Here is a 24,188-nt window from a genome sequence, read left to right as displayed (position 1 = left end):
TCTTCTGTGACTTGTTACCATCAAGTTGAAGGTGGCGAGACTTTCACACATACTTAGAGTGGATGTGTTTCTTAAGCACACGGTCAAGAATGAAATGTGTGGTAGGGTTCCTGTAATGTTATTGAGAAAGCATTTATGGAGAGCTGAACACATGGCAGAAAAGCTGATGAACACAATGGACAAATGCAGGCCGTTAAGCTTGCAGACATTCTGAGCAATAAAGTGTATGATACATACCATCGAAGAGTCATGGGCAATCTGATTATATCCAATACCAGGAGGATCTGTCTTTGAATACTATGACTCCCACAGGAGCCACACGTAAAGAGAAACCTGAAGAAATAAAATACAATATTCAGAGGATAAAAATAAGGATAACAGTTGCACAACAATGTGATTGTACTTAATGCCACTGAACTGTAGTCTTTAAAACTGGTGGAATGAAAAATATTATATTATGTGTGTTTGACCCCAATAAAATAACAATAATAATAATAATATTAAATATATGTGTACTTCCTGTGCCAAGTGCTTCCTGTGCATCACCCATTTAGTCTTCAAAGCAACTCTTTGAGGAGATACTACTATTGTCCTTTGTTAAAGGAAATCCAAGGACCACAAAGGTAAAGTAACTTCTCACAGAACTGGAAAAGGATAAAGGCATGCTGAACCCAAATATTCTGATGTTTGATTCTGTGATTTGTAACTATATACGATAACTAACCTCCAGAGATGTTAATGAAAATAGTTACAATTTTAGGGTAAAAGGGTTCAGGCTGAAAAGTAAAACCATCTCAAAATTTTAGCCAAAACAAAAGATTCATAGCTGAGCTACACCAGTATATGGGTGGGAGTGGAGAGTCAGTTCATGATTGTTTATTTCTTCATCTAAGCAATAAATAACTGGATGTCTCCTATGTGTTAGGTCAGGCACCTTATATGAACATTATGTGAATAAGGTAGACAATGACCTTGCATTCTTAGAACTTATATTCTAATAGGCCAGAGAAATAGTAAAATAAGTAAATAAATTAATTTTTTTAACTAATTTTGACTTTCATCAAGTGCTATGAGGAAGTAAAACACTCATGGCAAGAAAGTGACAAATGTTAGAGAGAGGGACTGATTTGAAAGCTTCCCAGTCTTGGCACTTTGGGGGGTCCCCAATCTTCACACTCTTGACCTCTCAGGCTGGATAAATCTCTGTTGTGTGGGGGGCTGTTGTGTGCATTTTAGGATATTTTGCAGCATCCTAGCCTTCAGCCGTTAGATGCCAGTAGCATAATCCTCCCCCCCAGTTCTGACAAACAAAATTGTCTCCAGACATTGTTCAATGTCCCTTTGGAGACAAAATCACCCCCACTTGAAAACCACAGACTTAAAGGATGATAGCCATCTTCTCTGAAAGTGTGCTATCTGACTTGAGGCTAAATGATGTGGTGGAGGGACAGCCATGAGAACTGAGGACACAGCATCTGGAATCAAGGCAAGGAGATGGATAAGGGGAAATACCCTAAGGTGGAAAGAAGGCTGGGGTGGCTGAAGCTTAGTAAGGTGTGGCCAGAGTGGCAGGAGGGGATAGCACAGAGGCAGCTAAGGGTCAGATCACGGAAGTCCTACAGGCAATTGAGTCCTTTTAAGTGTTTTAGTTTATCAGTAAAAATTGGGAACAAGAAGAATTGGTTTTAACTCTAAAATAGATAATTAAAGAAAGTATTATTCTATTCTCTTTTAAATTCTTAAAAGAGTTTAGCATTAAACACAACTGACACCTATCTGAGATGAAACTATTGATCTCTTTAGTTTCTTCATGGTCAGTTATTTATTCATTCACTATGCAAATATTTGTTAAATGCCTAGTATATCCCAGACACTGTTTTAGGCATGTGGAATTCATCACTAAATATCCTGCCCTCATGGATCTCATATTCTGATTGAAGGAGACAGATAAACAATAGATACAATGTAAATCAGTTATATAATGTGGGAGAAGATGCTAAGACTATGCACCAAGAAAGAGAGAGAGAGGAGGAGGAAGAGGAGGAAGGGGAGAAGGTGGAGGAGGAGGAGGGGGAAGAAAGGAAGGAAGGAAAGAAGGGAGGGAGGAAGGAAGGAAGGAAGGAAGGAAGGAAGGAAGGAAGGAAGGAAGGAAAGAAAAAAGATAGAAATTATGGTGGGGACATACATAAGTCTGGAAGAATAAAAACATAACAAATCTATCACGTTCCTAGGCAAACAGTTAATACATTTCCAGAGATTTCCATTTACTCTTTCATTGTCATTGAACTTTCTGCAAAATCAAATACTTTTGTCTCCCACCCTTATGAATGAATTTCTATAAACTGATTGGAAGACACCTGAAAATTAGAACAAGCCCCAACCCTGCACCTGTGGAGAAGCTTAGGAAGGAGAATCCAATTATTTGGTAATCAACAATGAATAGATAAAGCCTTTTGAATCATTTTTGTTTGGGGACCCAAATATATAAATATGTCATCACTAACATTGAATTCAAATCAGGATTAATGAGAAACATCCAAAAATCTGTCAACCAATCACACTGTAATGTGTGTAATAGTATCCCAAGCCAAGTCTAATTTTTCTTTTCGCTTTATTACTAAAAAATTAAACCAAGTTAAAGCTAAAAAAAAAAAAAAAAACAGTGAAAATTTTGAGTGTGGATCATGGTAAATACATACCTCCTACAACTGACTTTTATCAAATGATATTTCAACTAGTAAGATGAGAACAAGTTAAAATTGCCTCTGTCAAGACAAGACTGAGATAAATATATTAATTTCCTATGGCTGCTGTAAGAAATTACCACAAACTTGGTGGCTTAAGACAACAAAAATACATTCTCTTACAGTTCTGGAAACCAAAGTCTGAAATCAGCAGGACCATACACTCTGTGGAGGCTCTAAGGGAGAATCTGTTTCATGCTTCTTCCCGCTTCAGGAGGCCACCAGGATTCCCGTGGAGTGCTGCATCATTCCTATCTCTACCTCAGTCTTCATATCAACTTCTCTTCTGTTGCCTAACCTCCTTCTGCCTCTCTCATAAAGACAATTGTGATGGCTTTTAGAGCCTACTCAAATAATCTAGGATAATCTTCAGCTCAGGGTCCTTAACTAATCACATCGGCAAAGACCCTTTTTTCTAAAATAGAAACATTTACAGGTTCTAGGGATTAGGACATGAATATCCTTTGGGGGAGCCATTTTTCAGTTTACCACAGTGAACAATGTTCTTTTACAGAGAAGGAAGTAGGGAACCAAATTCAAGTATTTGGGAGAAATCCCTGTTGTCATATAAGCATTACAATTCAAGTGATGCTCTGTATTTCATTTTTTATCCCACTAAAATAAATTGGAAGTGCTCAATGAATGTAAACAACAACATATCAAACCCTTACTAACATTAATAGGTTTAATTATCATTGACTTGAAAAAAAGTTACCATAGTTTCCAGATATGGTCTTTTAATTTAAAGGAAAACATTATTACAACAAAGTTAATTATTTTATTACTATAAGAATATGCTTTACACTCCAGTGCTCGTAGAATTAGGCATCAATTTCAACCTGTCAATACAAACCAATATTAAAAGACCTGTTTTAGAAATCTATTTTTTTGCATTAGTACTTTATGTTTGCTAAGAAAGATTACTCCTAGCCCACACTCAAATACTAAAAATCATATGACATAAAGTTCTGTTCCTCTTAGGATTGAAAAAGTCACAAGAGATCTCTCCTCTAACAACAAGAAAAAAATAAACAGATAACCTACAAAATTATAATTCTTTTTGAACCCAGCAGAGAGCTAAAGTCACACAGTCACAAGACAATAAGGTGAACTAAATTTAAAGAGTGATATGTTCCTTCTGAAGAAAAATGGGATACATAAACTATTTTATCTTTGGCAGAATATAGGAAGAAGAATGAATCTGCGATTGTAAAAGTGGATAAAAAGAAAACTGAAATGCTTAATGGCCACATGTATGCTAAAGGGATCATTTAGATTGTCTGGGAGCTCCAGACCAGAGGAGAGTACACATTCATTCTGCAGCACTTTTCCATGAGCTTCAACTCGTTGCTCACAAGAAAGATTGGGGGTATAACAGACTTGAGGGAGCCCTTCTTGGTGAAAGCACAAGGATGAAACCCTATCTGTATCTCACATTCAAAGGAAACAAAAGCCTAAACCTCTGGGAGAGGATCAGGAAAGCTATCTCCCTAGGCAAAGAACCAATAATAAAATATTGCAGGTCCACCTGCTCACACTTGCTCAACTGTTAGCTTTACTCAAAACTGAAATGAGACAAGTGTCCAGGAAGGGTGAAAAAAAAGAAGAAATGGAGAAAGCTGGAGATGAAATGCAGGCCCAGAAGTAGAGGTGGAAGAGCAGTAAGAAAGCTTTTTTCTTACTGAAGTTGACAGTTTCTCCAGACCTAATGATATTGTGGCCTTTGTTTGGATTTGAGCTTCAAATAAAGTGCAAGATAAGCAGCAAGAGATGATCAATATACAACTTTATTCCACGTCCCACGGGAGGTAGAAATACATCACAATTAAGAGTATCCTATGTGGAGTTAGATAGATCTGACTTTAAATCCTGGCTCTGCTACTGACAAGTTGTGGCACTTTCTTAAGTTACTAAACATTTCTATGTCTCCGTTTCTTCATTTCTGTAAAGGAACAATAACAATATTTAACTGATAATGTTTTATGATGATTAAACAAGATTTTGTCTGTGAAGCAACAACTGTAACTATAACTGATATATTAAACAAATTATAGTGGCAGTGCCTGCGTCGTTTGTTGTAGTAGCAGTAGTTGTAGTAGTAGTGGTAGTAGTAGTAGTAGTAAGTAATAATACCATCTCCCCGAAAATAAGACCTAGCCGGACAATCAGCTCTAATGCGTCTTTTACCTGGTATTATATTATATTATATTATATTATATTATATTATATTATATTATTATATTATATTATATTTTATATTATATAGACCTGGTCTTGTATTATAGCAAAATAAGACCAGGTCTTTTATTAATTTTTGCTCCAAAAGATGCATTAGAGCCAATTGTCCTGCTTGGTCTTATTTTCGGGGAAACACGGTGGTAGTAATGGTAGTAGTAGTAGTAGTAGTAGTAGTAGTAGTAGTAACTGGTTGTAGTAGCAGCAGCTCAATTATTTCTCTGGTTAAAGTTAAGGGAGTGGGAGTTGGTAGGGAAAGGATTGGAAGATCACTCCACAGCTCTTGTCCATTCTAAGTCTTTCTCATTTTTATGGTTCTCCATTGTGATTAAATTCATCCAGTGGCATGCAGAATGTGAAACAAAGTGTTCCAGAAGAGAAGGGAAGGAAGGAAAGAAAGGAAGGGAGGGAGGGAGGGAGGGAAGGAAGAAAGAAAGAAGAAAGAAAGAAAGAAAGAAAGAAAGAAAGAAAGAAAGAAAGAAAGAAAGAAAGAAAGAAAGAAAGAAAGAAAGAAAGAAAGAAAGAGAGACAGGAAGGAAGGAAGAGAGAGAGGAAGGAAGCTAAATGAAATTTTATTTCTTGAAAATATTTTTTTAGCATAGGGTAAGACAATTAAGTTCGGGATCTCATCCCAGAAAAAGTGCTACATACTTCATTTACCTTCGAAGTACTCCCCTTGGGAAGCTATGCACTGACACCAGCACCTAGTCTACCCTTCAAAGAAATTTTGGAAGTTTTTTTCTGGAATGGCCATCAGAGCTGTCATTATATTACCCTTGATGTCCTGAATGTCATCAAAATGTCTTTCTTTCAATATTTCCTTTGTCTTCGGGTACAGAAAGAAGTCATTGGGGACCAGATCAGGTGAGTAGGGAGAGTGTTCCAATATAGTTATTTGTTTACTGGCTAAAAAATCCCTCACTGACAGTGCCCTGTGAGGTGGTGCATTGTGATGCAAGAGCTATGAATTGTTGGTGAAAAGTTCAGGTCGTCTAACTTTTTACGCAGCCTTTTCACCACCTCCAAATAGTAAACTTGTTTGACCAGTTGGTACAAATTTATAATGAATAATCCCTCTGATATCAAAAAAGTTTAGCAACATTGTTGCAACAAATTCACAAACTTAATTGCACACATTTGTAGAGCATAAGTATTATGATCAACCAAATATTTTCTCATAGAACATGGAATAGTGTAACTGTGCTAGTGTTCACAACCAAGTAAATAATATATTGACCCTCATTTAATGAACCAGCTGGGAAAAGGCTCTGAACATGCAACCTTTAAATATTCAGTTAGTACAAGGCGATCGACACTGCCCCTTTGAGGAAGGGGTAACAGACGCCTTGCAGAGGTCATAAAATTCAGAGGTCATCTAGGATAGAGAAATTCCCCAACGTGGGAATTTTATTTTAGCCTTCAGTCTGTAAATCCCAAAGCAAATTTCATGTACTGTAACTGCATATTTTAATATATGCCATGATAAGGTAATGAGATCAGGAAATATGACTTGTGATTGCCAGATGACCTGTGTGAGTTAAATTCCCAGATGTGTGAGTTTTGAGAGAGCCACTGAGTGAGAAAAAGAGGAGGAAACTTTAGAAATATATAATAAGAAAAGATGAGAACTTATGAGAGTAGAGACAGGATGATTTGTGTATTAATGTGGATGAGAAAAGCAAGAGGTTTAAAATATGGGAAAGAGGAAGGAGGAGGAGTACAGAGATGATAAGGCCCTTTGTGTTCAAGAAAAGGAGAGATGAATGCTGGAAGATTTCTTCAAGTAGATAAATCATGGGAATTTTACTAAGAGTCTGAGGTGCCACAAGAAGAATCTTTTTATTCTCCATCAAAGCCCAAGGTCCAGAAAGAATCTTGCTTTCTCATTTACCAAGGTACTAAGAGAGACGGCTCTAATGTGAATTGAGAGATGTTAGGAAAAGAATCAAAAACCTGTAGGGTCAGAGATTAATGGGAAACACAGAGAAAAGAGCTGTTTAGAATCTGAGTAATCAATTAAACTGCACTAAACTAATTTGATAATGTTATTATTGACTTGTGACATAACTACACCAATATACAGTCCATTCTTCTTATTCACCATAGCTGTGTTCTAGAAAGTCACTGCAAACTGAATTAGCAAATGCTAAACCACTGCTCCTAGAGGAAATAGAGGTTTAGGTCCCTGCGAGCCTCTGGCCACAACGTTTTCATCAATTAATCAATACATAAACCCTGTTTTATGTGTGTTTCTGTTTAAAGACACCTTATTTATACGTATTTTTGATTTGTTAACGTTGCACTCATAATGAACAGCATTACAACTTGAGTGAAGCTTACATAACACATGTGTTTTCTCTGTAAGCACAGTCTCGTGCACTTAGCAACACCAGACAGCACCTCAGCACTAAGCATAGGGGGCATTTTAAACAGCGAAATCACCAACAAAAAGCACAAAAATGTGAACAGCATGGCTCTAAATAGAGTGCAAAAGAGATATTTGTTTATAGTCTGAGAACTCAAACAGGAAAGCCGAGGGTCGCCTTCTTCAGCCTTAACTGGGAAAATGCATGTAGGGCCAATCAGATCCTTTGTTACTCTCTATGTGTCTATGAATGACCATGAAAGTGCCACAAGTATTGATGTGGGAGTTACAAATAAATATTAGCTAGTAGGCAAATTCATGTGTGCGGAATCCTTGAATAATGAGGTTCAACCCAGGTTCTGCCTAAGTCTGTGACCTTTTCTGAGCAGAGAAATACCATGTTTCCCCCAAAATAAGACCTAACCGGAAAATTAGCCCTAGCATGATTTTTCCAGATGACATCTCCTGAACATAAGCCCTAATGTGTCTTTTGGAGCAAAAATGAATATGACCTGTTCTCGTTTTTGGGAAACACACTAGAAGGAGAAAGGCCACAGGCCCAAGAACACAATCTTTGCAGAAGGAATTCCAGTTCCTTGGGCTAAGGTGGCAGAAATTTAACTCATAAAAACTTTCAGGGAACCTTCCATTTGAGAGTTAACTTAGAGACTCTGACTATTCCTTTCATACACAGCAGTCAAACCTGACTGGGCTTTCCAAAAGATACAAAAGCTAGTGAGAAGGCCAAATTAATTTAGGAATAATTTTAATGCCAAATGAAATATGACATGAAGATCCCAAGGCCAATAGGGAGCTCTACCAAAGGCTAATTTTCTTGCATTCTATTGAAAGAAGTTGGAAAAAGATCAATGAAGGAAGACGCATCTGGTGTGGAACTTGATAAGTTGGAGGAAGGTTGCTTCACACTGAGGAAAGAATGTGAAGCAAAGCATGAGAGCAGGAAAGCACTCCATGAGAGGCATTCTATTTTAGCTGAGAGATGTCAGGGTGAAACCAGAATGTACGTTGGGGCAATATTTATGGCCTGGCCTATGATATCAGGCTGAGTGGTTGGCACTTAATTAAATAGAGAAATTGGCAATCCTCAGATGATCTGAGCATAAGAAACACCTGCCAGCAAAGTAGGAGAGAAGACTAGAGTTACAGAGGCCATCATAACAGTCTAGGCAAGAAGTATTGAGTTTCTAAACCAGGGTGCTAGCTGTGGAAGAAAAAAAAACAGTGAAATTTTGGTGTGGATATATAGATGTTAGAACTGATTTAATTGGCAGAAGTGGGGCGGTTGTGAGAGAGGCAAGAATGAAAGAAGGCTCTCAAGGAAGGTGGTAGGGTTTTATTTTGGGTGATTGGAAGAGTGGTGGTGCCATTAAAAAGTATTTGTTATATAATAAGACCTAGCCGGACCATCAGCTCTAATGCATCTTTTGGAGCAAAAATTAATATAAGACCCAGTGTTATGTTATGTTATGTTATGTTATGTTATGTTATATTATACTATACTATATTATATAAGACCCGATCTTATATTATATAAGACCGGGTGTTATATTATATTATATAAGAACCGGTCTTACATTATATTAAAATAAGACCAGGTCTTATATTAAAGTTTGCTCCAAAAGATGCATTCGAGCTGATGGTCCAGCTAGGTCTTATTTTTGGGGAAACACGGTGTGTGTGTGTGTGTGTGTGTGTGTGTGTGTGTGTATGAAACTTGAGGGAGAACCTGGTGGAAAGAAATAAAGAGAGATGATGAGTTAGGTTTTAGATAAGATGAATTTTTAAATGCTCCCAATCTATCCAAATACTGACTGGAGAGAGAAGAAAGGGGTCTGTAATTGGAGACGAAGAAGAGACCATATAAATTTAGAAGTGATCTGCATGGAGGTGGGAGGAGACGGCATAGAGAAAGAAGAGAAAAATATTCTGAGTAGGACTTGGGTTTATCTACATTTAGGAGAAGGAAAATGAATGAACAAAGAAGATAGGAAAGGATTGTCCAATACAAAGGATTTCCCATTAGACTGAAGTTTTCTATTATTACAATGTACACTCATATATAAGCATTTCAGCTATTGCTCTACACAAACTAAACTAAAAACTCATTTCCTTTGCTGCTATAGAACAGAATATTAAGACATTATTATGATCCCTCAATTCAGTTTCATGACATACCAAATACATGGCTGGAATACATTCTACTAGAAAATTTTAAATTGTTCTGCCACATATCATCTTTACCTATAAATTTAGTAGAATATTTTCTTTTAAATATCACTTAAGACCATTCAATTATGAGAGTAGAAAGAGAGGGCCCTTTCGTAATAGTATTGTTGAATATTGGAATGAAAATCCTTGAGCTCCTTGTCTTATGAAATAAGTCTTTTTGTGTGCATAAAATATAGTTCAACATTAAGCATTTTCTACAAAATGGGGGACAAATCCGAGAGTAATCTTCATACAAAGTTATTTTAGGTACCTAATGCCTGTAAAATTATAGTTGTGCCATGTCCTAAAGTTGAGAGTCTTTCAACATTTTCATCATAAACCCCGTTTTTCAGGGGCTTATAATTCAACTACAGAAATTTGCTTCAGGATGAAACTTGGAATACCCAATTTCAATCTGATCTAGTTATAACCAGTTGAAATAAAGACAAAAACAGTTTGCATTTTATCTTTCTCATTTGACTATCTGTAGTTTTTTAAGTTTAAAGAAACACTTTCAGGGTTTTCCACCAATTTCTCATTTTTCAAAAATCTTTATCTTTGGAATTTTTGAAATATAGCAAAAAGGATAAAAAGAAAATGTAATGAGTGATTAGTATCTCAGGAGAAGGATAAAGAGGTGCTGAATCTTTCACAACCAACCCATCTTCCTAAATCCAGGTAAGGTCAGTAGATACTGAAACTCATTACAACATAATGACATTTATTTTTAGTGAAGAGCTCTTATTGAATGATAATGGAATACCTAATTGAGACTGATAGCACAGAAAGACTTGGGAAAACTTAACCATAAAGAGTTCACTATACAATGAGGTAATACTGTAATTTTTTAAATATGTGGGGGGAAAAAACTACTCTGAAACAATGGCAATAGCTTATATGTCAAATATATGTTTGTTTCCTTACATACATAAGAAACTACCTTTCCCTAACGCGAAGATGTATCAGATTAGTAGATATGAAGATATTTAAATATAAAGAATTATAAAGTGTTGTTATAATATCAAGTCATGGAGAGCATACGCAAAATATTATATTTTAACAACCTAAGAGTTAATATACTTTCTTAGTAGCTAAATTACTCTTTGACAAGATGAAGAACAACAAATGTTGTCATTGTTTGCTTTTGTTATTCCTATTAATGCAGCCATATTCCTTCAGAGTAATCTTTCTTTGTGTACACGTTCCTCAGTGTCTCCCATCTTTTGCACACTCCACCTTCACAGATCATACAGCACCACCTAAAGTGTACATAAAGAGGTCTTCTCATGTCTAGCAAATAGCAGGGACTCAAAACTGCTCCATTACCTTTGTACTTCCTTCCTCTTTCCCATTATCAAGAACATCCATGCCCTTGAACAGGTCTTCAAACTCTACGTGCACTGTGCACTTTTGACTGTCTTTCATAATGTATCTGGGCCAGATCTAATAGGTTTAAGGTTGAGATACAAGAAAGAAAATCAGGCTTGAGAGCTAAGGTGTTCAAATGAAAGATAATAAATTTTGTTGAAAGGTAACAAGATGAAAACCATTCCAGATTTTAATCTCCATCCTACTACCAGCCAGCTGTTCTTAACCTGTCTGAGCCTGAATTTTCTTATATGCAAAATAAAAACAGTGGATCAGAAGATATTTAAGATCCTTTCTAGCTCTAAAATTCTGGAATTCTTGTGGAAATGAGTCCTTAGTCTGGTTAGGTACATATTTCTATGACATGGCTCAATTAAACTCACACAATAATAGTTTTCTTCCCCAAAAGCATTTTACTGCCCTGACTAAACAGGGTAGTATTTGTATAAATTCAGACTTGCTAATGATTGTTATGTTGTATTAATTCATGCACAAGACGTTAGAGGACTCCCTACCCAACAATAAGCAGCTGACCATTTGACCATTGCCTGGGTTCACAGCCAAACCCATAGGAGAAAATAAGGACAGAGATTCTTGCTGAAATCCCTCGTTCTTCATTCTTGTAAATTTGAAACTAACCCATTGGAAAATCCAGTGGGTTTTGTGGGTTAGCTGAGCATGTGAAATGCAAGCTTGTTAAGAACTTAAACCAATATTCATAATTTGATGTCAGCCAGATTCCTTTTCTTTCCCCTCCCCCAGTGAAGTATGATCAAAGAAGGGTTGTGAAGATGAGAGAAGGGAAAAAAGAATCTATGTAAGTTTGAATTGATCTTCAGCTCATTGTGAAATGTACCAGGAATTTTAAAGTGCCAGAATCTGAGGGTGCTATCTGAGAAAACTTGGCCACCCAATTTGCTTATCCCAGAAGCTACACAACTAGAGTATGGGGAAAAATTAAGACACAATTAAAACAGATCCAGACGTTCCCCACCTTGTCAGACAATGCCACTGTCACAATTTCTGTCTTTTCTCTATAAATTAGAACGGCTATCAGTCTATCTCAAAACCATGGCCCTGCTCCTCTCTGTCAAATTACTGAGGGATATTGGGGATGCCTCTTCACACCAGGAAGAAAGGATATGCCTTAAAAGTATGGAATAATTCAAGTAGGCGAACAAAAACAAAGATACCACAGCAACGTGTAAAAATCAGGCATTTTAAGAAAATAGAGGGTATCAGATCCCCGAAGGAACCTCTGACTCTCCCCCCAGTCGAGGCCCATTTTGGAGACTCTGCAAGGTGAGTAAAGATCCCAGGCAACCATGTGTCTCTAGGGTGCATGGCAATTCCTTCTTTATTAAACGCTTTGAGGTCAGGAAGTATCATTTCAATTTTGCATCACAACACAGTACTGAATACATTATCAGTATTGAAAATCGAGGAACTTTAATGCAAAGAATTGGTTACACAGGTGATGGTATTGCTGAGAAACCAAACTGGAGAAAGTGAAGCAACCCAGAAATTAACAAAAGTAGGAGGCCGCTCCCTATGCTGGAGGAACAAAAGATGGAGGCAGTATCATCAGAACCCAGAGAATGCTGTCACCCGACAGAAGCTGGAATCACTGCAACCTGTCCAGCAGGAGCTGCAGTCGTACAGCCACAGGCTGTGCAAGGGTTGTGCAGCCACTATACAGATAGAACAGAGGAATACCCCGGTTACTCCCTTCTTCTGCCCTTCACTTTCCCACCACTTCTTCCTAAGGCCCAAACCCAGAGGAAGATAGTCATGTATGAGCCTGAGAAAAGCAGCCTGCTGGGATCTGCCTCCCTGAGGCATAAAGCAGAGCTGAGGAAGGGTGAGGAATGAATCCAGGAGTGGAGAACCAGGATGAGTACTTTCACGCACGCTTAACATGCATACAGAAGGAGCACAAGCTGTGGGCCAGGCCATGCTCCCTGGTGGAGATCACTAATGCTCAGGCCAAGGGAAGTCCAGAGGTGGTGGAAGGGACAGGCATCCAAGCACAGAACTGCCACCCAGAGAAGTGGTGAGACACATCAGAACTCAGAGGAGGGTGTTGCAGTCTGAGAAAGGTATTTTTCATATAGTAACTGTGCTCATAGAATGCCCTCAGGAAAAATGTTAAAAAACGGTGTCTCTCAAGTGGGAAACACAGGCTCTGTATTCTTATCGCAGAATCTTTTCTCTTAAAAACTCATAAAAAGGTCCTAAAGAACTTATTGTTGCCCTTTTAATTTCTTGTCCCCCATGGCCAAATGATTTCTGAAATTGTTGAGGGATTTTGACTGTCTCTGGAAAATGATGGCTAGAGTAACCCAACCAAAATGCATGAATATTGCAGTAAGTAGGCCATTAGGCAGGAAAGACACACAGCTAAGTGCCTTTGTAGACTACCAGTCAAGCAGGGGCTGAGGAAATGAGAACAAAGTCAGCCTTTGCAAATGTAAAGAGATTTTCCAGTAAAGCGACAATAATTAAATTACAAAAATGCTTCTGATACTGCTTGCTACCCATGAAATCTTTTTTGGCAAAAAGACAGACAGAATAAGTACAGCAGGCTAAGTGATTACTGATAGGTTTGAATTAGGGCCAGATTAAAGGTACTATACTGCCTTGTCGTGCAGGGTGCTTGAGGCAGCAGGCAAATGATCAAGCCTGAACCCTTCCACTAGCATATAATCTGAGGCCACCACGTTCCGTCAAGGCACATTAACAAGTTTTAAGTCAGTAGTAGGCTGATCATAAACGGTTTTCTCTCCTGATTTATTTATCATTAGTACAAAATATTAACATGAGTCGGATTGATTTCTATGGCAAGAAGCAAATGCTACTGCAATCCCACTAGATGACGTAAGTACAGAATGATCCCGTTTAAAGAGCAAATCATACTCACCCTAAAGAGCCACAGCAGCATTTCCACCCTTCCTTGCCCCATGGTGCTCCTAGTTTCTTAGCCAAAGTCTTAACAGCCCATGAAGGCTGATAAACACCTTCCGTTTAATAGCAGACTAAGAATGCAATCGTCATTAAGAGATTTTTAAGTCTGGGTGTGGCTCCATTTATATTCAATTGCTTTTTTAAAAAAATTACGCTTTGCATTTTACTGGGAACCATCCAGATTTTTATTTAAAACAGAAATGCTGGTGGGGGGGGACCTAAAAAAAAAAAAATACTACACAGTTTCTGTTCTGGACCATTAATTTTTCAGTCAGATCTAACTATCATTTAATTGGTTCCTGATGCTAAAACTTGGATTCCACTTTAAACGCTTGAAACTAGAGCATATAGAATAATTTGTTATGCTGAGCTATTCATCCCAAATGTCCAGGGAAAATAAACCAATCTCAAAATAAAACTGGGCTACTTTCTGTGATGACACAAAATTAATAACATAGTCAAAGAAATAAACCTTGAATCTACGTTTGCCAAAAAAAAAAAAAAAAAAAAATCATTAGGGTTTCCATGATGAAGTAATATTTAATTCACATGTTTAATGTAAAAGGAGGTCTATTAACTAAAAAAACAAAAATTCTGTGAACATAACCTTTACAATTTCTACCTAATTTAACAAGACTAAAAATCATAATTCAGATAAATCTGTTTTTCTTGGGTATGTAAATGAATTTTCAGTACTACTTATTTCTTCTATTTATAGAGCAATTAAAATTAATTCTGGTAATATTTTAATTTTATGATTAATTTCTAGAAGGAAATTTAAACTTTCCAAAGATTTCAACGCAGTCTACATTGTTACTTTGAATCTGAACTTCAAATCTAAAAAAGAAAATGCTTTATAAACACAACATTTTTGTTTTGTTTTGTTTTTGTAAGAGTAGGAAAAAAATTATTGGATAACTTAGGAATTTAACCAGAAAAGTAGCTTGGGAGATCTGCACTGCAAATAGGTTTCTGTTCACACCAAACAGTCAATTTGTAATCTGGCTCAACTAACCAGCTCAGGAAAACAACCTCTGAACAGGAATTCCACACATGCAGATAAGCACTAGTGAAAATCCTTGTGAAATAACAGCTAGTTCAGCAGGAACCAGTGAGATTTAGTAACCAGTTCTCTGGAGAGATGCCAAATTAGTTAGATAATTGCTCTAGCCTAGATGTAGCTCTAAAGGTGCTAAAATCCAAAATTCTTTGAAGTTTTTTTAAGGACAGCTTGTAGGTCCTCAGCTATTGAGCAAGTAACAATGTTTCTGTAGCTTCAATAAATGCAAAGTATTTCAAAAGTGAAGGGCTCTCTTTACCACTGAAATAAAGTTTAAAGACAATATAGTTGAGCTATTGTCCAGTGATTGAAACTGCAAAAGAAAAATGAGGAACATAACGCACGATTTATTTAATTAAGGAAGGTTGGGCAGATAGTTTCATAGTCTTCCAAAACTGTTTTAGAAATAAACTAAGATTCATCCTTATTGCTATTGTAACTCTAACCCCAAATCAGTACTTTCATCCAGATGTAAAATACTAGCTGTGTATATATTTTTACAATTTTTTTTTTACTAGTTAGCTACTGATTAGTTGTTTTTAGTTGTTTTCTATTCGAGTTTTGAGTAGCAGCATCAGAAACATTTTTGTAATTAAGTGATTGTCGCTTTACTGGAAAATCTTACATTTCCAAAGTCTGATTTTGTTCTCATTCTCCTCACTCCCTGCTTAACTTGTAATATATGAAGGCACTTTGGCTGTGTGTATTCCAGTCTAATGGACTCCCACCAACATTTCAGAATATTTGTGTCAATTTAACTCTCTCTCCTGGCTCTTTCTAGCAACAGCTTCCATTGGTTCATTTGCTTCAGGATATAGTCTGATTTAGTGCCAGGAATTCATCATCTTTCCTCCCCCAAAAACCTCTTCCATCTCTGGTGCCACCTAGATCAATGAACAGCACCAGGTGACAAGAAAGAAAACTGGCCAGACTCAGAGGCTCCCATTCCTCCCTCAACCTCCACATCTAATCATCCACTAAGCCCTGCCCAATGGACCCCCAAATTATGCCTCCATTTCATCTCCTCATTTTCATCCTTTAACAATTGCCTGCAATGAGGCCCTTCTAATTTTTTGCTTGGACTATTGCAATACTTTATTTTGTCTCTGTACATTCCTGTTCTTCCGTTTCCGCTTCTGTTTTAACCAGGCAGGTCACTGCATTTTGCAAAATCTGTTTTAACCAGGCAGGTCGCTGCACTTTGCAAAATCATCAGTGGCTTCAATGCCTACAGTCTACAAACTAAACTCCTCTCAAAACCTTCTGGGCTCCATCTCTGACCAGTCCCCATGTTTATGCCAATTTGCATGTCCCCAGACTTCTCATTTTCTTTTTATCTTTGAGTCTGCATGAAATATCTTTCCCATCCCAGCCTGTATGACTGTGTAGAGAATTCCTGACAGACTCAGGTTCTCCTTCCTTGTGTAGGGAACCTCCCATTTCCACCCTGGCAATAGGGCCTTCCTTCCTGGGCTCTGTTGCACCCACTTTTAGGACACTTCACCCCACTGCCAGGGAATTAGCAATTTACAGATAATCCTGAGTTCCCCTGAGGCCTGGGATATTTTCTTATCAATTCTTGTATTCCTAATCCAAGTTCCAAGAATCTGAAGCGGGGAGGGCAGTTGAAGAAAGAAAGGAGGAAAAGAGAAAGGGAAGGAAAAAGGAGAGAAGGAAGAAAGGAACAAAAAAAAAAGAAGGGGGAGAAAACCGCTTAGATACCTGTGGTAGAATCAATGCTTTTAGCCAACTGAGATAACTAGTGAAACATACAAAGAAAGGAGCACATCTTTCGCCTACACTTAAAATCTTGTGTGTGAGGTCTGAAAAAGATCTGAAAAGACAGTGCTGCCCTAATATAACTGAGTCATATGTTGGGATTGGTTTCTGAAACCAATAGTATCTGAAAGTAAAGAAAATAGTGAATGTCAGAATGGTGTGTGGGGTGGATTTTTCTCCAAAATACACCCTAGAGGTTGAAAAGGGAGAGGAGAGAATCAAGATTGACAAGACATGAGGGGAGCCAAAAACAAAATCACTTCCCCCTACCCCCTTCAAGAGGCATCAGAGAAAGGAAAGGGGGATTGTACATTAATGGAAAAAAATCAACTACTCTGATTACATGTTACATATTTTTTACTGATTCAAAAGAACGGGGAGGGGGCCGAAGGGTTTGTTTTTACTAATGATTAATCTCTTTCTCTCCGTGTTTTTCAACCTGGTGACATTGTTGAACTTGGGGGAGGGTAGAGAAGAATTAAAGTAGTAAAAAGTACGTTTTCTCTGTTTCTACTAGAACAGTATCCTTAACAAAGTTTCCCTTGATTGTTCACTTTTATGTACCCTCCGAAATCCCTGCCTGAGAGGGTTTTTCTTTTATGACTTAGCACCTAAACATTCTTTGTCTACTTATTGTGAAGAGTCATCAAATAAAGGAAGTTACAGAACAACATTATTCTCCCAAAAGCAATTTATAATAGATAAGGCATCCTAAGTTTTGTCTGGTTAGAAAAAAGTAATGTTTCTGAGATGATCACTTGTTAAAACATTTGAGAAAGATATGAATGTCTTACTCTAAAGGAGTCTGTTCTTCCTATATGGTGGCAAAAAAAAAAAAAAAAAAAGCCTAAAGACACAGCAGGAATAAATAATTCTCAGTGATTTATTTACAGAGCCCTGAAGTGTATGGTTCTGAACAAGATATTTCCCAGAGCTGCAGCAGCAACCTGACATAGCACCAGACCCGTTTCAAGCTCCCAGCTACTTTTCCACAGACATTTACCTCTGTTTTCCATGCTATATTTTCTGCTCCAAGGTCAGTAACTTTTTTCTCTCTCCCATATGTCTATCCTATCAAGCTAAACCTCTGAGGTCTCAGTTTCAGTGATGTGGGTGAGACTGACTCAGTGCCATTTAATCACCAGTCAACCCAAACACTAGTCTGTATTTTATCACTAATTACTGCCTGCACCAAATAAGCGATTTAACTTTCCTTCCTTCCTTCATTCATTCATTCAACATATACATAATGGAAACTGCTGTACGCCTGGTATGTCACTGACTCCCAGGGTGGGGGCAAAAGCTAACAACTGCTGCTCTTCGGTGTGAACCCATAATGACAACTGGGTAACAAGTGCTATAAAAGATGAAACAGAAAGTAAGGATGCAGAGAGGAAGGGGCAACCACCACTAATGTCTTTCTCCAAAGCCAATGGAAGTTTGCCTTCAAAGGAGAGTGACTCTACTTAACTCCAGAAACAACTATAACATTCTTATGTGCCATTGGATTCACCTTTATACCTCTTGAGACATAGGTCTGTAAGATCACCTTCTATAGACAAAACTAAGAAGTAATGGGGAGAAATTATGTAGATACCTGTTTGGGGGGACAGGAGGGAGGGAATAGCCTATGGAAGAGTGTAAACATGTATAAATTATTCAGAGATTTGCTTACAGTGTCTGTGGAAATGGGATCCAGATTCATTTATGTGGCTGAGAATTAATAAAAGGCTTTCACCGGAGGCCTGCCAGAGCAAATTCATGGAGACTTGTCCAAACTTACAGAGATACAGGACTGCATGGTTTCCAAGGCACTGTCGTCTTCATCCTCTCCATGCATCAAAGGGATGATCACAGAGCAGGGATATGGAGGCACTGGGGGAAATGTTAAAATCCCAATCTGACCAGAGAAGCTGAGGATCAGAGAGCCATGCAAATAAACAGCACATCCAGAGTGGACTTCGCTGGTCTACAAGTCCTGACTAAGGCTTTCCCATCAAGACACTGCCACTTACACTTCACTGTGTGAAGACACAGAGCAGAGAGTGTAAACTCTCAATACAAAAACAAGTTTTCAGGTCAGACCAATCAAATAGAGATGTTTAGATCAAATAGAATACATAGATGTGATGCAAATGCATTTGATTTCTAATGCCCCCATTGCCCCACTAAATAACTAGAGTATGTTCTTTGCCATGCTAGGCCTCATGCAGAGAAAGAGTAAACTGAAAAATGTGAGTAGGAGCACAGCCTCTTCTTTAAAGACATTAGAGATTTGGGAGGTTAGTTACTTTTTTATGGACATGTAAAAAGTATTAATTATTCCAAGGCATGAAGACAGGATATCTTTTCATTTATTTGTCTTCCTTAATTTCCTTATTCAATGTCTTATAATTGTCAATATACAGATCTTTCACTTAAATTTATTCCTAAGTGTTTCATTATTTTGATGCTATTGTAAATTGATATTTTTTTAATTTTTCAATTACCGCTGACATTCAATATTATTTCATATTAGTTTCATAGTGTACAGCATAGTGCTTAGACATTTATATAATTTATGAAATGATCCCCCAATTAGTCTAGCACCCATCTGACACTATACATAGTTATTACAATATTGTTGACTATATTCCCTATGCTGTACTTTTATATCCCCGTGACTATTTTTAACTACCAATTTGTACTTCTTAATCCCTTCACATTTTTTACCCATGTAAAAAATGGGTAAAAACCCCCCTCTCATCTGGCGACCATCAATTTCTCTGTATCTATGAGTGTGTTTCTGTTTTGTTGTTTTGTTTATTTTCTTCTTTAGATTCCACATGTAAGTGAGATCATATGGTATTTGTCTTTTGCTGTTTTACTGATTTCAGTTAGCATAATACCTTCCAGGTCCATCCATGCTGTTGCAAATGGTATTTTTTTTTTTTTTTTTTTTTATGGCTGAGTAACAGTCTATTGTGTACCTATATGTACCACATCTTTTTTATCCAGTCATTTGTTGATGGGCACTTAGGTTGCTTCCATATCTTCGCTATTGTAAATAGTGCTGCAGTGAACATAGGGGTACATATGTTGTCTTTTCAAAGTTAGTGTTTGGGGTTTCTTCAGATAAATACCCAAAAGTGAAATTGCTGGGTCATATGGTAGTTCTATTTTTAATTTGTTGAAGAAACTCTATATTGTTTTCCATAGTAGCTGCACCAATTTGCAATCCCACCAACAAAACACAAGGGTTCCCTTTTCTCTATGCCTTCACCAACACTTGCTGTTTTTTGATTTATTGATGGTAGGCATTGTGACAGGTATGAGGTGATGTATCATTGTGGTTTTAGTTTGCATTTCTCTGATAATTAATGATATTGAGCATCTTTTCATATGTTTATTGGCCATCTGTATGTCCTCTTTGGAGAAATGTCTATTCAGGTCTTCTGCCCAGTTTTTAATTGGGTTGTTTGTTTATTTTGGTGTTGAGTTGTATGAGTTCTTTATAAATTTTGGATATTAACCCCTTTTCAGATGTATCATTGGCAAATACCTTCTCCTATTCGGTAGGCTGTCTTTTCGTTTTGTTGATGGTTTCCTTTGCTATGCAAAAACTTTTTAGTTTGATGTAGTTCCATTTGTTTATTTTTTCATTCGTTTTCCTTGCCCACAGAGATATGTCAGGATAAATATTATTAAGAGCAATGTCAGAGAGTTTACTGCGTATATTTTCTTCTAGGAGTTTTATGGCTTTGGGGCTTACATTTAATTATTCAATCCATTTCGAATTTATTATTGTATGTGTGTAATAAGATGGTTCAGTTTAACTTTTTTACATTTATCTGTCCAGTTTTCCCAGTACCATTTATTGAATAGACTGTCTTTACCCCTTTGTATATTCTTGCTTCCTTTGTCATGGATTAAATGACCATATAGGCATGGGTTTATTTCTGGGTTCTCTAATTCTGTTCCATTGATCTATGTCTGTTTTTATGCTAATACCATGCTGTTTTGATTCCTGTAGAGTTGTAGTATGGTTTGATATCAGGTAGCATGATACCTCCAACTTTGTTCTTCTTTCTCAAGATTGCCATGGCTATTCAGGGTTTTTTATGGCTCCATATAAATTTTAAGATTATTTGTTCTAGTTCTGTGAAAAATGCCATTAGAATTTTGATAGGGATTACATTGAGTCTATAGATAGCTGTAGGTAGTATGGACATTTTAACTTTATTTCTTCTTTCTGTCCATGAACACAGTATATGCTTCCATTTATTTGTATCTTCTTCAATTTATTTCTTTGGTGTCTTATAATTTTTTGAGTACAGGTCTTTTATGGAGGTCAATACTTTCTACAGCTGACTAAAGGAGGCTCAGGGATCATGGAGAAGGAAACATCAGTCTTGTAATTAGTTGTGAAATCCACTAAATGCCAAAGATTTTTACTTTGTGAATCCATTCATTCCCTGCAGAAACTTGGGAGGGTTTATCCCTGATTAGCAGAAGGAAAATATGGGTGTAGACTAGGATTCAGCTGGACCCACAACTGAACAGGAAGAGATCTCTCTCCCCAAAAGAGGTCTCCAGTGGTTGATGCGGAAGTAAGTTCAGCTGTACGAAAGTTATCGAATCTGGTACTGCACCACAAGACTTGGGGACAGCACCAATGGAAGGACTCTGCTCCTATATTCGTGGTATATTGGTTTAGCTTTGGTATACCTAAAATAATAGTTTCTTAAATAAGATGGGAGTTTATTTCTTTCTCAAGTGTCAGTTCAAGCAGTCCAGTGGGAATGGCAGTTCCACAGTTTCAGGAACCCAGGCTCCTTCTAGCTTGTTGCTCAATCATGGCTGCTCTAGCTCCCGAGCTTCCACCATACTGCAGCCAGCAGAGAGAAGAAGAGAAGGGAAAAGCACATCCTCTCCCTTTAAGGACACAATCTAGAAGTTGCACGCCGCACTATTGTACTCTTATTAATATCTTATTGGCTAGAAGGCCATCACGTGAACACGCCCAGTTACACACGAGGCCCAGCTAAAAATTCTGCTATAGAAACAAGGAAGAGCAGATATCAGAGGACAACCAGCTGTTTCTGCCACGGACCCAAACTTGAAGGGTCTTTTAGAACAAGGTTTCCCCTTCTTCCCTCAATTCAACCAGCACTTTGCTGTGTGAGGCTCTTGTCCCACCTGAACTGCAACCCCATTTCTAAAGCACTAAGTAACTAGCCATTCCTAATATTGGGAGCCACAAGCTCAAAAATTGCTGACAAAGACTCTGCTCCAGAGTGATTAGCCTGATGAATATGCTACTGATAATTTTTTAGCACTTGCTTTAAGACAAGTGTAAGAATTATTATAATTTGTAACTAAAAGAAATATTACCTATTTAATAGGAAAATATCAATCCATGAGAAATAAGTGGTCGCTGTCCCCTATTAGAGAAATCATGTACTTTTTGGCATTTTAAGAATATTGTATCATTTTAATATACTTGAGATTTTTTTTAAATGATGGAAGTGTTACTGTTTATTTTAATGATAGTTTTAAAGTGGTAATTAAGAGCACATTTCCCAGTTCTCTCTCCATTTACCTACCTTAAGCAGTCACTACATTACTAAAGGGAGAGTACATTAAATCTGAGGTTAAAATGAATCATACCCAGTTCCAATCAAAATTGTGTTGAATGTATGCATGGAATTTATTTGGACTAATGTTACTCACAGCAAAGATACCAAAAAATACATTCCATGTGGCAGGAGACTTGAGGTTCTCACCACTGTCAAGAACATGTATACATACCATCCAGTAGTTATGTCACATTGTAAGGGCACTTTCAAACATCTTGTATATGGCAACATTAAATATGGGTCTGGAAACCAGTTAGAAAAATCCCTAAACTGAGTTTATTTGAGGGCTTAACAATATAAATTGCAGAAAAGAGAATCTCCTACAGAAACGCCTCTACAGTGTAACACCACAAACAGCCATCCAGAAACATATTTCATCAGCTGAGTAAGATCCCCTTGGCAGGCCATCTCCCAAGGGTAAGCCACAACATCTGTAACTTCTCCAACTCTGGGAGAAAGATGACATTCTCTGAATCCTCGAGGAACCGTATTTTCCCCTTAGAACAAAAGGCATCATCCTAGAACACAGGCCTTGTGAGCTTTATTACTACTGCCAAACCCCACCATCTCCCCTCCCCCAAATGCATACACTGTCTGACACATGCACACGCACACACACACACAGAAATCACTATAAAGAATATAATTTCTAACAAAAATAATCACATTACTCATTGATACTTTCAGAGTCAAATAAGGCTATGTGACCTCTGGGATAGTTAGACTTTCACTTTTTGCCATTTCATTGGAAAACCAAAAAAGTCATCTGTGGCAGAGCCTGGAAGCTGCTTATCCTTGATGCCCTTCTTTGAGGGCACATTGCCCTCAAAATAAAAGAGGATGTTTACCAGCCTCCTCTCAGCTAGGTGTGACCATGTACCACAGTCCTGCCGGATGAGAGGGTAAGTGGGTAACTTCTGGCAGCCCTGTTGAAAGGATCTAACTCAGATGGGAGAGCCCTTTGTCCTTCTGCCTTCCTTCCTCCTGATTTGCAACATGGATACGATGACTGGAGCTCTCACAAACAGATGGCCCAAGTGGCCATCTTGGACCATGAGGTAACTTTCAGAATGTAAGCCATGCCCAGGATGATATCGTAGTTAAGGTAGGCTAAGCTGCTATAGCAAAGAATATCCAGACTCTATCTTGGAAAACAGATTGTTTTTCTCTCGTGTTCTGGGTCAAAGTGAGGGTTCCAGACAATAGGCAGTTTTGCTCCAGTCATTCAAGGACTCTGGCTCACACTGTCATCTTTGGTATGTGGCTTCCAAAGCCATGCTAGCTGTCACCATCCAGCCAAAGACAAAATGGAGAAGTAGAAGGGCAAGAAGTCAAAGGAAATAGAATAGAAGGCCAGGATCAGAGATCTCCTCTTAGGCAAATGAGGAGGAAGCTGCCAATATCATTTCTCCACACATTCCATTAGCAAGAGCTTCATCACATGGCCCCATCCATCTACAAGGGGGATTGGAAAATTCAGCACCTAATGGTACAGCCACATTTCAGCTACAATTCTATTACTATGAAAGAAGAGGAGAAACAGATTTTGAAAAACAGATGCCAGTCTCTGGACAGATGGTAAGGCAGGATGATACTGTGTTTCCCCGAAAATAAGACCTAGCCGGACCATCAGCTCTAATGCACCTTTTGGAGCAAAAATTGATATAAGACCCGGTCTTATATTAAAATAAGACCGGGCCTTATATCAATTTTCGCTCCAAAAGACGCTTTAGAGCTGATGGTCCAGCTCGGTCTTATTTTCGGGGAAACACGGTAGCAGTCTGGGCCCTAATGGCAACTTGGGTCTGTGCTCTATACTGACTACA

This window comes from Rhinolophus sinicus, chromosome 1 (assembly GCF_057876585.1).
Source record: "Rhinolophus sinicus isolate RSI-liver-muscle chromosome 1, RSI-T2T, whole genome shotgun sequence".
NCBI classification, from domain to species: domain Eukaryota; kingdom Metazoa; phylum Chordata; class Mammalia; order Chiroptera; family Rhinolophidae; genus Rhinolophus; species Rhinolophus sinicus.
This window is presented reverse-complemented; position numbering follows the sequence as displayed.